This window comes from Microtus ochrogaster, chromosome 5 (assembly GCF_000317375.1).
Source record: "Microtus ochrogaster isolate Prairie Vole_2 chromosome 5, MicOch1.0, whole genome shotgun sequence".
In the NCBI taxonomy this organism is placed as follows: Eukaryota; Metazoa; Chordata; class Mammalia; order Rodentia; family Cricetidae; genus Microtus; species Microtus ochrogaster.
Genome location: NC_022012.1, coordinates 62,271,649 through 62,287,090, shown reverse-complemented (window position 1 = coordinate 62,287,090; position 15,442 = coordinate 62,271,649).

Below are 15,442 nucleotides of genomic sequence, written 5' to 3'. Positions count from 1 at the left end.
AGAGAGAGAGAGAGAGAGAGAGAGAGAGAGAGAGAGAGAGAGAGACCAAATAGAGTTTCTAGAAATGAAATTGAAATTTTCTATAGGTTAAGCAATGGGTTAGGTATGGCCAAAGAAGGAACCAATGAGGTGGAATTCAAAGCTTTATAGTCTCACCCAGATGACATCATGGAAAACTGAATTCATGAATAAATATGAGAAAAAGTGAGAGGATGTAGTAAACAACCCAGAAGAAAATAATTGAGAGAACGGGGAGGGTGAACACTGAAAACAGAACACATGAGAATGCTCTACTATGGACAATAGATTTCAATACTCAGGTCACAAAGCCCAAGCAGGAAGCTGAAAGACACATGACTATCAACCAGCAAAATACCCAAGTAGGAAAAGTCTTTTAAAAACTAAATTAATAATTAATTTCTTATAAGATAAAGAAACCCAAGTTTGACAACCTGTCTTAAAAATATTGTAAGAAAATATCAGTCTGTCTACAACTATATAATGTGGGCAGAGTTGATACATAGTAAAGAAGTTGTATTGGCATTAAAATACCAAGACCCAGCCCCTGCTCAGGCATGTGCCACACAGCCATGCGATTGCCCCTTTCCTGGGATGTCCCCTCGTCTAGCAACTGAGTGCCAGAATGTGGCACCGCAGTGAGTCCCAGGACCATCGCGCACCTTCTCGGGCTCTCTGGATCCCCTATCCCCTAATCCTTTCGTCTACCAACCATCTCTCCACAGCTGCTACTTGTCTCTTCCTCTTACCGAAGTCCTCAGCCCAGTGGGGGAGATGGCAGGCTTTCTGCAATGTGGTGGTAGATAGAGGCTATGCCTCTACCTCCTCCAGGCTAGCACTGACAGTCTCGGTCCCCTGGAGAGGTGCCTTTCAGAGGCCACTGGGGGTCGCTCAGCCTCTGTGTATTCCACCTGAAGTTGGTAATGGGCAGGGGTCAGCAAGGCAACAGTGGCCTGCTGGGTCAGGTCACCCACCTTAGACATTCCCACACTGGAAATGTCTTAATGATGTACGCTCTTCCTATAAACTAAATCAGTATTTACAGTCTTCCCACAAAGAAAAGCAAGACCCAGAGAGCTTAGAAGCAAGCTCTCCTGTGTATTTAAGGAAAAGATAATATCATACTTAGGTCACTTCAAAAAGAGAACAGGAAATATGCCCCTATTCATTTTATAGCTGTTTATCAATGGAATGCCCAGACATGAATATTATAAGAAAGTTAACCTCCAGGTCACCTATGAGCATGAGAACAAAAACTTTAAGCAAATCATCAGTAATATGAATTAAGAGAAGTAAAATAATAACGATTCATTGTGGTCAAACTGAATTCATTCAGAGGGCACAAAAGGCTCAACATCACAAGTGAATGTAACATACACTACTGGTACTGTGACCTTCCAATAATAATAGATTCAGAAACGGCAGGATCGTTTCAATAGATGCAGAAGAAGTGCCAATAAAATACAATCGCCATTACAGATTTTCTCATGTGTCTTACCAAAATTAGAACAGAAAGAAACTCACTGATCTGATGAAGCTAATCTAAAAAAAAAAAAAAAAACCTATGAAACTGCCTTGCTTATTGGTGTAACATTTAAGGAATTCCTTTTAAAGTCTGGAGTCAGACAAAGATAGATACACACTCAAGCTTTTCTATTCGTTACATTAAGATACTTGTCAAGGCCAGGCAAAAAAAGAAAGGAAAGGGAGAAAAGAAAAAGGAAATAATACAGCATGAAGACTGGAAAGAATGAAATCTTTCTGGTTTATCAATGTTACAAAGACCTATATGAATACAAAAAAAGTATACCTAAAAAGTTTAAGTTAGTGAATTTAGCATGGGGACTAGATTAAGATCCATGTATAAAAATGTATTCATTTTACAAGGTAGCCATGAAGAAAAGCAATTTATAAGAAATTACAACTAGAATTCTGTTAAGGCTTCTGGTAATGTTAAGTCATACTAACCACCCTATTTAGAACATTTTTTTAATATGATATATTTAGATTAGAGATACAAGGGAAAAAATGAGCCCTGGAGATCTTGGAAGGGAATTCAGAAGGATTATCTTAGAGGAGGAAAGGATCTTGGGAGCACCATTCATATTACAATGAGGGTTTCAGTCAGACAAGGAAGGGCTGTGAACAGAGGGGGTACTTAGAAAGTCTGGGGTGGTGTCTGCTCCATCACCTGGGTAGTAATTACCTGCATGTTTATGACAGCCCCATAAGCTCAAGAGTTTTCATGTCTATGTTTCATTTAATATGAGTGTGGTTTTTAATTGGCATCTGTAATAGCCACTAACTTTTTGGATAAAATAGTAATTTCGTAAACTATTAAGAAGATCTAGTTAAGTGGAAAACATTGGTTGGGAGATTAGATTTAATGACGATAGCAAAGTCACCCAAACTAGCATATAGATTCAATGTACTGTCAGTCAGAACCCAACTATCTGTTTTGTACAGTAAATCAAGCTGACTTCGTAATTCATATGGAAGGAAAAATAGTGTGTTAGTCAAAGTTAAGCCAAAGCAGAACCAAAGAATGCATATATTTATATAATTTCTATATGATGTGAGAGGAAGGCCTCAGAACCCAGAGTCAAAGCAGCACTTCACCATCACAGGGCTGGAAGGACTTCAATTCAGAAGCTCAGTGGGGCTTTGTGGGGACTGACGCAAGCTGCCTCTGTCTTCTCTCCTGGGAAAACCTGGCCTTCCTTTGATGCCTCCCAACAGCTCCAACCAGGCTCACCCACGTTGTCCACGATAATCCTCTTCCTTCTAGTCAGCCCATCAGGGGCTCTTCTTACATATGCAAAATTCTTTCACAGTAGCGCCTAGATTAAGGTTTGCAGCACCGTGTCTGCAGCCTAGACAAGTTGGCAGATCAAAGGCACCCTCGAAGACAGACAGGACTCTCCACCCAAACAGCCAGACTTCCTTCTAAACGAGGCTTATGATAAGTAGGACTGTGTGGTCGTGAACAGCACACGAGGTAGAATGTCAAGGCGAGATCAAACGCCAAATTTACATGTATGTTGAAACCGGTAAAATGCCTGAGCTGGCAATGAAGATCAGGGAAGAAAATGGATTAGGTGATGGTATGCAGTACTTAATATAGAAATTAATGAAAATTCATCCCTCCTCGTCACACACACACACACACACACACACACACACAATGTGAGAGCAGAGAGGCTTAAGGGAACACTTTCCCCTCCAATGTGCGGAGGCTCTTGTGCAGAGGCTTTTGGTTTCCTTCTGTAAGGACTGTGGAGAGGCAACAATACCTTTTAATAAGAACATCTAATTGAACCCTGTCTGGCCTGGAAGGAGAATTACTGAACCACAGGTGTCTGCTCAGAAGCTTCCCTCACACCACGTACCCTGCAATGAGACATTTCCCTTGCCTTCTCCCAGAAGCTGTATTTTACATTTAGTAATTTCTCATCCAGTGTTATGTTCTGCCTCTGGGGAGCTGAGCCTGGTGACATGCCTGAAAATTCCATCACATGGGAGACAGATGTAAGATGATTGTTGTAAGTCTAAGGCTATCCTGGTCTCCGTGGTAAATTACAGGACACCAGTGAGCCCCTAGGACCCTGGAAGTGCTTGGTCGGTATGCTGGTATACTCCATTAAGGAGACACCCAGTGGGCCCTGCTGGATGTTGTGCTTCCTGTCCTGAACATTGGCACTGGTGTGGCCTATTCAGGAGACATTGTCAAGGTGGTCAAGTTTTGGGCGAATCACACACACACACACACACACACACACACACACACACACACACCACATGGATTGAGGAGTGAAGTACTATGGATAATTTGGAAGAGAATCTAGGAGCATCTGTTTATTATGTCAAAGTAGGCGAGACCTCTTAATGCAAGCCATGGAGGATTATTACATTTTCTAGAATATTCCTTATACTTCATTTATCAAAGACTGTAAGATCACAGGCCACAAACAGAAAGACAACATTTTCAAAACAGAGAGATCCCCTGCTCAGCCTAGGCATGGGAGGTGGGATTTGGTCCTGCCTCAAGGAGGTGATGGGACAGACTTAGCTGACTTCCTTATCCTCTCTGAAGAGCCAGTGGGAGGAGAAAAGGGATTGGTATGTAAATAAATGAATGAATAAATAAATAAATAAATAAATATCTCAGATGTGTGAAAGAAAAAGATAAGACACAACACAGACAATAGTTCTATAAAGTAAGGGATTGGTATGTAAATAAATAAATGAATGAATGAATAAATAAATAAATAAAAAATCTCAGATGTGTGAAAGAAAAAGATAAGACACAACACAGACAATAGTTCTATAAAGTTTAAAAACAGGCAAAACTCACAGTACATGGATGCGAGGTAAAATGTAAAAGAGAAAGAAGGAACTGACAATCAAGACTGTCTGGCGTGTGGTCCCATGCCTGGACAGAGAAGGGATGTCTTCAGCTAGGGTGCACACAGGGATTCAGAAGCCTGGACGGAGCTCTTCTGTCTTAGTGGCAGCAAAGGGTAAACACAGAAGCTGACCTTCTTACTACTGTCATGCTTTAGAAAGCAGACATGAAAACTTTCTCTGTGCCTTACACCATCGATGCAAAAAGAAATCCAGGGATGTGTGTGTCTGGGAAAAATAGTGGTGGTGGTGCACGCCTTTAGTCCCAGCACCAGTAGATAGAGGCAGGTGAATCTCTGAGTTCGAGGACAACCTGGTCTACAGATCTAGTAGTGCCAGGACTACACAGAGAAACTCTGTGTCAAGGTGGGAAAAAAAAAATTTAAAAAATAAAATAAATATTAAAAAATTTTTTTAAATTAAAAAAAAAAAAAAAGCTGGCTGGCCTAGCAGCAACCAGTAGAGAGAGGGGAGACGCAGCTTCCTGCTACATTTATTCTCCCAGATCAGGGTTGGTGCTGGCCCCACTAGAGGTACAAATTAGTAGCCCTTTCACAAGCTGTTCCCTTCTGACTCATGCCCATTAAGGATCTCATCTAAAATCAAGACCTCGGTCCCTACTGCTAAACACTAATCTCTAATTCCATAGCAACGGAGCCTTCATTCCACACAGACTGCGTTGTGAACGGAGCCATTTTGCAAATTCCTTGTGGTGAAATGAAGGTGATGCCACCTCACTGACATCATTGTCACCCGCGGAGCCAACAAGCCTTTGCTGAAATAGTCCAGGTTGACAGTTTTCTTCCACTCGGCTCCTTCTAGGCTCTCCACTGAAGCTCATGCTGAAGAGAGATCTGGTCACCTGTGACATTTGGGCTTAAAACATTGAAATCAAGAGACTTCTCTCGGGGGAACATGAAATCTAGACAAACTCTTTCCAGGAGTTTGGCCTTCGCCAGAGAACCTTCTGTGTTTCCAGGGGATTCTCAGTAACTGGATGGCTTGCCAGGATCTGCTGCCCTCCTCTCTATAGAGCAGCAGGGGAGAATGGAGAACAACACATACCCAATTCTGATGGGAGAAAGGTACATGAGGAAGGAACTTAGCCTGGGAGCAGGTTCCGCTCTTCATTTCCTTAAGTGATGTTGTCTCGTTGTTTGTTTGAGGTGCTTTTTGTTTTCCACTTTAAAAAAAAAAAAAAGATTTATTTATTTGCGTATTTTATATATATGAGTACTGTCTTCATGCACACCAGAAGAAAGAATCTGATCCCATTACAGGTGTGAGCCACCATGTGAGTGCTAGGAACTGAACCCAGGTCCTCTAGAAGAGCAGTCAAGTGCTCTTAACCACCAAGCCATCTCTCCAGACCCCCTGTTTTCTACTTTTAACCAAGACATTTGTTGCCAATTTACAGACAAATCCTTTTACCTTCTGATTTTTAAATTGCAGTAAAAATAATTGCTAGGAATAAAAACTATGTTTACTGTTTATACAAGTTAAAAATATAACAAATTTTTAACTGACATTAAGTAAGAACAGGGTTGAGAAGGGGGTGGGACTTGGTGGTAGAACACTTGGCTAGCATGCATGGGATCCAGGGCTCAACAGCTAGCACGGCAATAAGCCTGATATTGGGAAACATAATCACAAAATAGTGTTAAGTTTTTGCTTTCTGCATGCCCCATGGGAAAAACACAGGCTGACCCCACAGTTTTGGTGGCCATTCATAGTGAATGCAGCACCTTCCGTGCAGAAACCCCAAACCACAGGCTCCTTGTCACACCACCCCTCTCTCCTCTCTCAGGAAGGCCCAGCCCAGGCAGGACTCCATCCTGAAGAAAGACCAAGACGAGCATCCCTCCTTCCATCACTGACACTTCTAGCCTCTGTCAGCCTCCCGTCTTGATGCTGCGCGCTTTCTCCAGGACAGAGAAGGATGGAAGGGAAGGAAGGTAGGAAGGAAACTCTGCTCCTGGAGTCATACTCTTGGGCTGACAATGGCACAAAGCAATCCTCTCTCTCTCTCCCTCTCTCTCTCTCTCTCCCTCTTACTTTAATGAATGCTTTTGGCAATCCTCCTCATCAGTATAAATCTTTTCCCAGCAGTTCTCTGGACACATATACCTCTCCATTGCTGTTTGTTTTACACAAGGTCTTACTGTATAGCCCTGGCTGGCCTCGAACTCACTGTGTGGAGCAGACTGGCCTTGAACTCACAGAGATTGCCTGGCTCTGGAATTAAAAGTGTGCCTTGCATATGTATTTCAAGCCCTTTTTTTCTCAAGGCTCTTAGTCATATCTTCAATTTTTTTTTCAGTTGAGTTATTTTAGCCCCTCCACGACCTAAAGTGACCCAGTGCAGCATCTTATACACAGATGTCATCCAAAAAAATGAGTGACAAATTCTGAAAGGCCTGATCCATGCCATGCAGTTCTCCAGCAAACCTCTGCCCAGCTAGTCTAAGGCAAGTGCCAGCCTTCAGTTCACGCTGAGCTATACCTCTGAGCAGTACATACTGGGACCCTCCTGAGAGCTCTCCTGCAATGCCTGAAGACCAGGAAGCCCTAGCGTCCCCCCTCCCTGGTGGGCATGGGAGACATGCAGCACACTATAGTTCTTTCCATAAAAACCTTGCCACTACGGACTGCTTACATCTTATGCCTTCCATGTGGTGTGGCATACAGATGTCATCTAACTAGTCACAAATCTATAGTTTCTCTTAAGACTTAAGTATTTCAGACACAAGTTCTTCTTAAAACCCTGTCCTAGCAAGTAAACAGCAAGGCCACTGGGTCTTCCTACTCGAACTGTGTAAGAGAAGAAATGATAAAGAGATTCTCGAAGCAGGAACTGGCTTGCGCAACAACGGTTCAAAGAAAAGCGTTGTCCATGTCAAGGAAGAAGCAAGTTCACACGAACAAAAGGGCTTTCATTGTTGATGTGAGAAGTAGGAGGGGAGGGTCTCATCATGGTGGAATATGAAGATGAATTATAAATGATAAATAAGCCTTGCGTCATGTATGCTTCGTCCACGGTCCTGCTCTCTAATTCTTAAATAAAGTGGTCTAATCTGCTCTGAGTTCATAAATCTATGCATTCCCTAGATCTAAGCATTAATGGCAAAAGGGAAAGAATCATTCATACATTTAGAGAGAGGTTGCTATGTGCTGGGTCCTGGAGGAAGGAAGCCAGTTACATACTCAATGCCCTCAGCTGGTTCATTCTGTAGATGAGGTGAACACGGCTGCCCAGAGGGGACCTGAAAACAGCCCGTGGGAACAGGTGATGTGCACCGGAGGAGCTATATTGGAAAAGCCATTCCAGGCACAGAGTGCAGCACAAGCTGCAGAAGCACGCTGGGGCAACTGGAGAAGGGTCTCTAGTGTCTCCCGGGGAGATCAGACCTCACCTTTAGCGACCAGCAAACGCAGAACACCTCAAAGAAGAGAAAGGAGAGACTTATTTTGGGGATTGACCTGATCGACCGGTTAGAGGAGAACACATGAGATTTGAAACTGGAGGCAGGGATGCAGAATGGAGGCTGCAGCTAGAGTGGGTAGGAATACAGGTGCTAGCTGAGCCAGCTGGAAAACTGCTCGTGGAGTTAATCCATAACGAAGACTATGTTAATTAGAATGCAGGCCAAAGGGCTAAGACACGGAGACCCAAAATACAATGCTATAAGACTATGGCGTTTTCTATCTGTCACATCGTTCTCTCAGTCTGTGGATGGGGTGAGGTAGGGGTCTACCACAGACTCTTGGGGGTCAACTCTAAACTTCTCGTTGTTATGTACACAAAGGTTCATAGAAATCCAGCCATACCAGTCATTTCCCTACTTAGGTGTACGTGTTCCCCTTTCAACAGAGACCTCATCATAGCCAAGGGGTGGGGGGATTACTGTCCAACTGATTACCCAACAGACCTTGTAAGCATTGTATCTCAGGGCAAAAGACATCTCAAGCTATCTCAGATCCTGGCTGAAGAGTGAGCTCAGACATCTTGAGCACAGACCTTCCACACTGGGTCCAGGGAAATCAGTATGATAGTATCAATTCCCAGGTAGGGGAAAGACAGAAGCTAAAACTGAGCCTCCATCAGACTCTCTACCCCTGAAGTCACCAGACACATCCCCACTGCAGAAGAGCCTGGGGAAATCAGTCCCTTGCCACCTGGCTGTAATTCTAGCTGGAATTCATCACCACCACACCTCATGTCCCGTGACACACATGTAGGTTCACCTGACATCTCTGAAGCCAGGGTTCATCTCATGGCCACTGAGCCCAGACTGAAGCTGTGTTCTTCCAGAGCTGATGCTCAACTCCTTCCTCTCGGAATCCAGCAGCACTGTCAACGTGAAAAGTCCTTACGTAAATGTGTTACTCGAGATACTATTTAAACTACCCGTAGTATGACTCTAGACCACAAATTCATATGACTACTTCTGGTTGCAGTTCTTGGGGAAACCGCCTTTCTCCAATCTCTGCCAGTGTGGGAGGCTTTGGCTTCTTTTTGTTTGTGAGTGGGCGGGTGGCTTTTTTCATGTCCTTTTTATGGAAGAGCAGCTCCTGGTGTCTCACTCTTCTTTGTGGCTTCTGCTTAGGATCCCCATTCTCAAATGGCTTTTGTTTCATATATATGCAAATATGATGACTGTTGCCATAGTAATATCTTAAATATTATGAATTATGGTAGAAGTCATACAGGTAGGCAGATGTGGAAATATCCATTAGAAGTTTCATAAGATGAGAAAAATAATATTCTTCTAAACTCTGCTCAGTGAAAGAATTAAATGAAATTGGAATGAGCTCTTTAAGAGCTCATACATATACAGAAAAAAAACCTCTAATGGGCATTTTTGAACTATAAACTGTCTTCTCTAGTGTGGAGAGGTATAGGTCAGAGTTCACTGCTGGGTGTTTACTATGTGGAGCCACACATGGGTGGCACAGAGTAACTCCAGACCTTACAGTGGTCATGGGTGCCAACCCCTCTCCATTCCCACAGCCTCATCCTCCAAAATCAAAGGAACACAAATATAAAACATGACCTAGAAGGGTTATCAAGCTTTTAATCTGTGTATGGCAGCCACATAGCTCGGATCAGCGTGGTCTGAGGATGGGTCAGCATGGGAGGTCTTGAGGCCGTGAACCAGGCTGCAGGAAGAGAGGCACAGAGCTGAGAGTGAAGACAGGGGGTGTGAGTGGTGGGATGCGTGCAGGCAGGGACCGTGGAGAACACTGCTTCTGGCAGGGACCATGCCGTGTGTCACCGTGATGCTAACTGAACAGAATTCACACACAGAAGCATATTTAGGTACTGGCTAAGACGCAGAGAAAATCTTGATTATCTGGGAGCAGACTGTACTGGGGGTATCTCCTCATTAAATAAGAAACAACAAACCCTAGGAAATAGCTTTTCTTTACATTTTAAAGAACAATCAATTGGGAAAAAAAAGTGGGATATTTAGAGCTACCATGGCAACATGCCAAATTTATCTGTCTAAAAGATTAATAAAACTGAAAGTATCTCTAAGTGTGTTATGTGATATATACCGGATTATTTCAAACGCTCTAGAGACCCTATGCAATGAGCCCAGTCTAACAGAAATGAACAGATGAGGTCGAGAGCCTTGACATGCGTTGCCAAGAGCACTAGGCAGGCCTCATGACCACCATCAGGGTTGCCAGCACCTGGCAGCGGCACCGTAAATGCTGGTGGGTGACTGACATGCTCCAGCGTGCTGGCTTTGAACCCAAGTCACAGCCTTTCTATTTGTCGGGCCACCTTGCCTGGCAGACAGCGGTGGCCTCAGTACTACTGCGTCTCTCTTGGAGTCCAGCATGCCAGTCATCAGTGATTTCCCCATATCATTTCTTGGTTCTGTCCTTCCTTCTCTTCCCTTTCTTCGGGCCTTCTGTGGTTCTACAGCCTGTTCCTGAGCCAATGCAACTTCTAAAACTACTTACAGGTCAGGGAATTAGCACAGTAAAAAAAAAAATAAAATAAAACCCCAAAAAGAGAAAATTACAAAATCCCACAGAATATCAAAAACAAAACCCAATTCAGATGTTACACAAATATGTACAAACACTGAAAGTCATATAAACTTAAGTTTTCCCGATGAAATAAATTCAAATTATTAAATATGTTTTCCCAGAGAGTAAATCATACAAAGACTCTACTTATGGAGCACTTTTTTTTCTGGGTATTATTTTAAATATTTATTACTCTGTGTGTGTGTGTGTGTGTGTGTGTGTGTGTGTGTGTGTGTGTGTGTGTGTATGTGCCCCTTGCATCTATCCCAGCCTCCAGGCCTGAGAGTTTGTATTGGTCTGGACTCCAAATCCCAGCAGGCCAGGTCCTGACCCCTCCCTTGGGGGGAGAGGTCAAGACCACTCCCAAGAGTATTTAAGTGAACTCCCAAAAGAGGAACACGTGGTCTCTTTTCCTTCCTCCCAGTGGTTGCCACCTGAGAGTGCAGAACTCCCATTAAACCTGGATATTTTTTTAATTTGGCTTGTTTTGACTTGGCTTGATTAGGAATTTTGTGTCGGCCGAGAGCTTGCGTTAGAAAATATTCCTAACATCTGTGTGTTGGTCAGAGGCCATCTTCCAGGATTCAGTTTCTCCCACCATGTGGATCCTACAAATCAAGCTCAGGCTCGGCCTGGGCAGCAGTCCTTTCACTCCCTGAGCATCTTGCCGATCCTGTTCTATTTTATTTTGCCAGTCTAGCGCGTCCTATGACTTTTCCCGCTATGCTTATGCCCTTTGAATGGAGTATTTTCTCAGTTGCAGTGGTCATTGCTGTCCTGCTTCAAAATATCTCACCATGGTTTTCATCCCAGATTTTAACTTGAAAGCATAGCATTTCCTAGAGCAAAGCAGTACAATGTAGTAAATGCTCATACAACAGGCTGTTACAGACTAGAAAAAAAGATTAGAATCTGTTTTATGGGAGAAATAGTCAGCAGAATGCCTTGCATAAATATGAGCACTCGTAAACAACCCTTTGGCTCACATGATTGCGGTGAGGAGAATGGCTATTTCTCTTTATCAGATAACTTTTCCCATGAAATGAAAATAGTTCAGCTATATTCATCTTTTGTTTTGTTTTTTTTTTTTTGTTGTTGTTCTTTTTTTTTTTTTGAGAAGATTTGGAAGGGTTGATTTCAGTTTTGGCACAGAAGGTGAATCTCAATTTTATGTAACATTTCTATATGCACAAAGAATATAACCACATATATTTAAAAAAATCAAGAGCCCATGCCCTTTTGCATTTTCCAACAGGCTGGAAAGGATTATTTGCTTACTCATCCAGACACAGCTCAAGTACAACGCTGAATACATACAAAAGGCTTCTGAAAATAAAAGTGGTGACGATGAAAGAGAAAATACTGGAAATCAAGGAAACATGGAGTAAGTAATGAGGTAGATCTGTTCTTAAAGTCTCTGAAAAAGGGAAAACTGACGCTACCTCTGACGCCCTTTGATAACTAAAACTGCCCATAACAAAACAGCATCATAAGTGAGTCAGTCTGCAAAGACAACGGCTTGCCCTGAACTGGAAATGAAGCTACATAAACCAAAGAAGGAAGAAACATAAATTACGTATTTCAGGACCACAGCACAGTGTGTGTGTGTGTGTGTGTGTCTGTGTGTGTGTGTGTGTGTGGTGCTGTTCATATGTGTGTGTGTCTGTGTGTGTGTGTATGTGTGTGTGTGTCTGTGTGGTGGTGCTGTTCATATGTATCTATGTATGTATATATGTATGTATGTTTACATGTATGTGAACACAAGTAGAGGCCAGAGTTCAAAGGTCAATGCCAGGTGTCTTCCTCAACCATGTACCGCTTTATTTTTTGAGACATGGTCTCTCACTGAGCCTCACTAATCCAGCTGGTCTGGCTAACCAGTGATCTCTGGGATCTCCCTGTCTCTATCCCATCCATCCGCCTTTAGATTACAGATGGACTTCACAGTGATTGACTTTCATGAGCGCTGGGGATCCGAACATGGGTCCACACGTTTTTGCACAGTAAGAACTTTATTACCTGAGCCATCTCCTCAGACTACTTCACAGGACATCTTTAAGGCATTTAGAATTGAGTGAAATTTAATTTACTAACTCAATGATTCCCAAGCTCTTCCCATGAGAAAGAATAACTATTAATTAAATAGTAGATGGAAACTGCTGAATTATAGGATCATTTTAAAGGCACCGAAAGCAATCACACGTGTTTAAGATCACTGACGTAAGCTAACTGGCTGTAGTGGATGCTGGCTTATGCAGTACATATCCCCCTTTCAGAAAAAAAAGATGTCACCATACTCCCTGTTTATGGTGAGCCCAGAGAGTGAGCAGTTAGTCAGCCTCAGTGCCTCTCAAAACTACCTCCACCTCAGCGTACTTCCTTGTCCAAATTATACACCTCCTCTCCAGTGGAAGCCCACATGGAAGTGCTGGCTACTGGTCTCCTGCTCCCTGTTGGGTTGCCTCACAATTAACTCTGTGAGCGTTCCTCAGAAAAAGTCCTGGAGGTGAATCTCCAGCTGAGAGCCTATTTCCAGGGACTCAATTTACCTCCACAGCAAACCGTAGGTAAGCTAGTTTCTAGAATAGGTTTTTACACAATAGTCATGAAAACATTTCCCTATTTACAGCCAAAGATGACAAGGAAAACATTTTCAGGTAGTCAAAGCGGAGTAAGAAGCACTGTAGGGATGTAGAAGAAAATCCCGCACCTCTGTGCTTATTTAAACCTCAGAACAGAGGTAGAAGCTCCAGAGAGTTAAGAGTTAAGTTTCTTTCAGGCAGTCCTGGAAAATTTCCAGCTTCTCAGGCTGATTATAGTCTGTCTGAAAGGCTGTCAGTCAGGGAAGCATGGGAAGCAAGCAGAACTCTCCAGAGATTAGCCTGCCGTGTGACACACACCGGCAAGGGGAAACCTAGTCCAAACAGATTGTGAAGTGGCAAAGAAAGTGGGAATCCTCACTGAAAGCTCCGTTTTGGCCAGGCTTGCCCAGCCGATTTCTAATAGAGATTAGCACAAACACGAGCCTTATCTCATATGTATATTTCTTTCTAAAGCGCAGCATCCATTATGAAACTACAGTTCCCTCTCAGACTAGTTTTTCTCCCTAGGCCTGCCATACGCAGTAATTTATCTCCTCTTCTGCTGTGATGTGTCTGCATTTCCCTATTTACAATCTCAACTCCCACCCACCTTCCACCATTCTTCACTCCACCAACACAAGGATCTCATCTTTCCCTTCCTGCCTCCCACCCCCACAAGAAAACAAGGTTCATCCAACACAACTTCTTACGAATAGAACCAGACTCTAGCTGTAGGCTGGTAGGAAGCTCCATAGAGGGTCCATCTCCTCTGGACCTCATTCAATTTACTTCCTTTTTTATGCACTGCTATAGTACGCAGCCAGGGGTAGACATTTTATTGGAAAGAACCAAAAAGGATTAATCTGGAATTAGCTTTTACTCTTTCCTCCTCCCTATGTCTTTCTCTCTGTTTGTCGATTTGTCTATGTATCTCTCCCTCTCTTTCTCTCCCTTTCTGCTTCTCTACATTTATCGACCCCTGGTTTTATCCATCATGAAGGGGATTGTAAATCCTGGGGCTGGGACTGCCCTGAATGTGGCATAGTAGCAAATTCAACAGTCTTGACTTCAATCACAGGGCAGCACCCGCCAGTGAGTCAACGATCCCAGTTATGACTCACCTTCCTAGCCGTTCGAATGCATCTGATATCTCCAAGCACAGAGGATTATGAGAGAAAGTATCGACTGAGCTAATATTAGCACTGCAGCCGAGAGCAGGCCTGCCTGCCACAGAACAGTGGCCACTTGATGAAGGAGAGCTGTCATCCTTACTTGACACATTCATGATATGACTCCCTTGGATGCCAGATGGACTGAGAGACTCACATCTAACCGTGAAGAAGAACTCCTGGAAAGAAGCTGTGTCTGCAGAGACTGACGGGCTCGTTAGAACCGCAGTATTGTGGAGAGACTGGAACATTGCTAATCACCTTCTTGTAGGCAAGCTTTATCCAGGAACAGCCATTCCTTGTCCATCTCTGTGTCAGGAAGAACATCCTAAAACTAACAGAGAAAAACCTTTGGATTTGATTGGCTTAGCAGAGCACCAGTTTCCATCAACCCCACATCTAAGAGTGTCATCATATGGTATCTCAGGCCTATAGAAAAGCTTCCCCCATCTTCATGTAACACCCTCTGACACACCATCAAATGGATTTTAAACTCGCCTTGATTTATAACTTTCTCTGTTCAATAAAACTATAAAACCTCATGAAACTGCTTCCATGTTGGAATATGGATTTGGGATAATCTAATCTGTGTTCCCAGGCCATGGCCACTCAGAATGGCTCAAGAAAAACCTCTTAATCCTTTTGAGAGCTGTGTTTTTGTTTTCTTTTTGCATTGGCATAGAAAACGCAGTACAGAAAGAAAACATCATAACCTTAGAGACAGTCCTGGCTCTGTCTCAGATGCTTACAAGACGACATGCTTTGAGTTTTCTCCCATGTCCTGAATCAACTTGGGTCTATAGACTAGTTAGATGTGAATATCCTTGACCACTGTTTAAACTGTAATCTTATAGCAGGACCTAAAAAAAATAAATTTTGGCAAGTTAATTGTATCTCTTTGTCCTTCTTTCCAATGTGGGCCACACTGAACTAACTTCCTTTCTCTGATTCCCACTTTTAATGGGGTGCCTTAGATTATTGAGAATGAGTGGCCAGACTTGACTTGAGGCACCAATTGTGACCCCCAAGTTCAAAAATATGTTTGCAGAGTCTAGGGAGCAGAAAGGTCAAGTGAATTGAAGTCTCTGTCCCCTAGATGAAGCCACATAGAAATCTGACCTAGCCAGAGAATTTTTTTTTTTTTTTTTTTTTTTTGGTTTTTCGAGACAGGGTTTCTCTGTGGCTTTGGAGCCTATCCTGGAACTCGCTCTGTAGACCAGGCTGGTC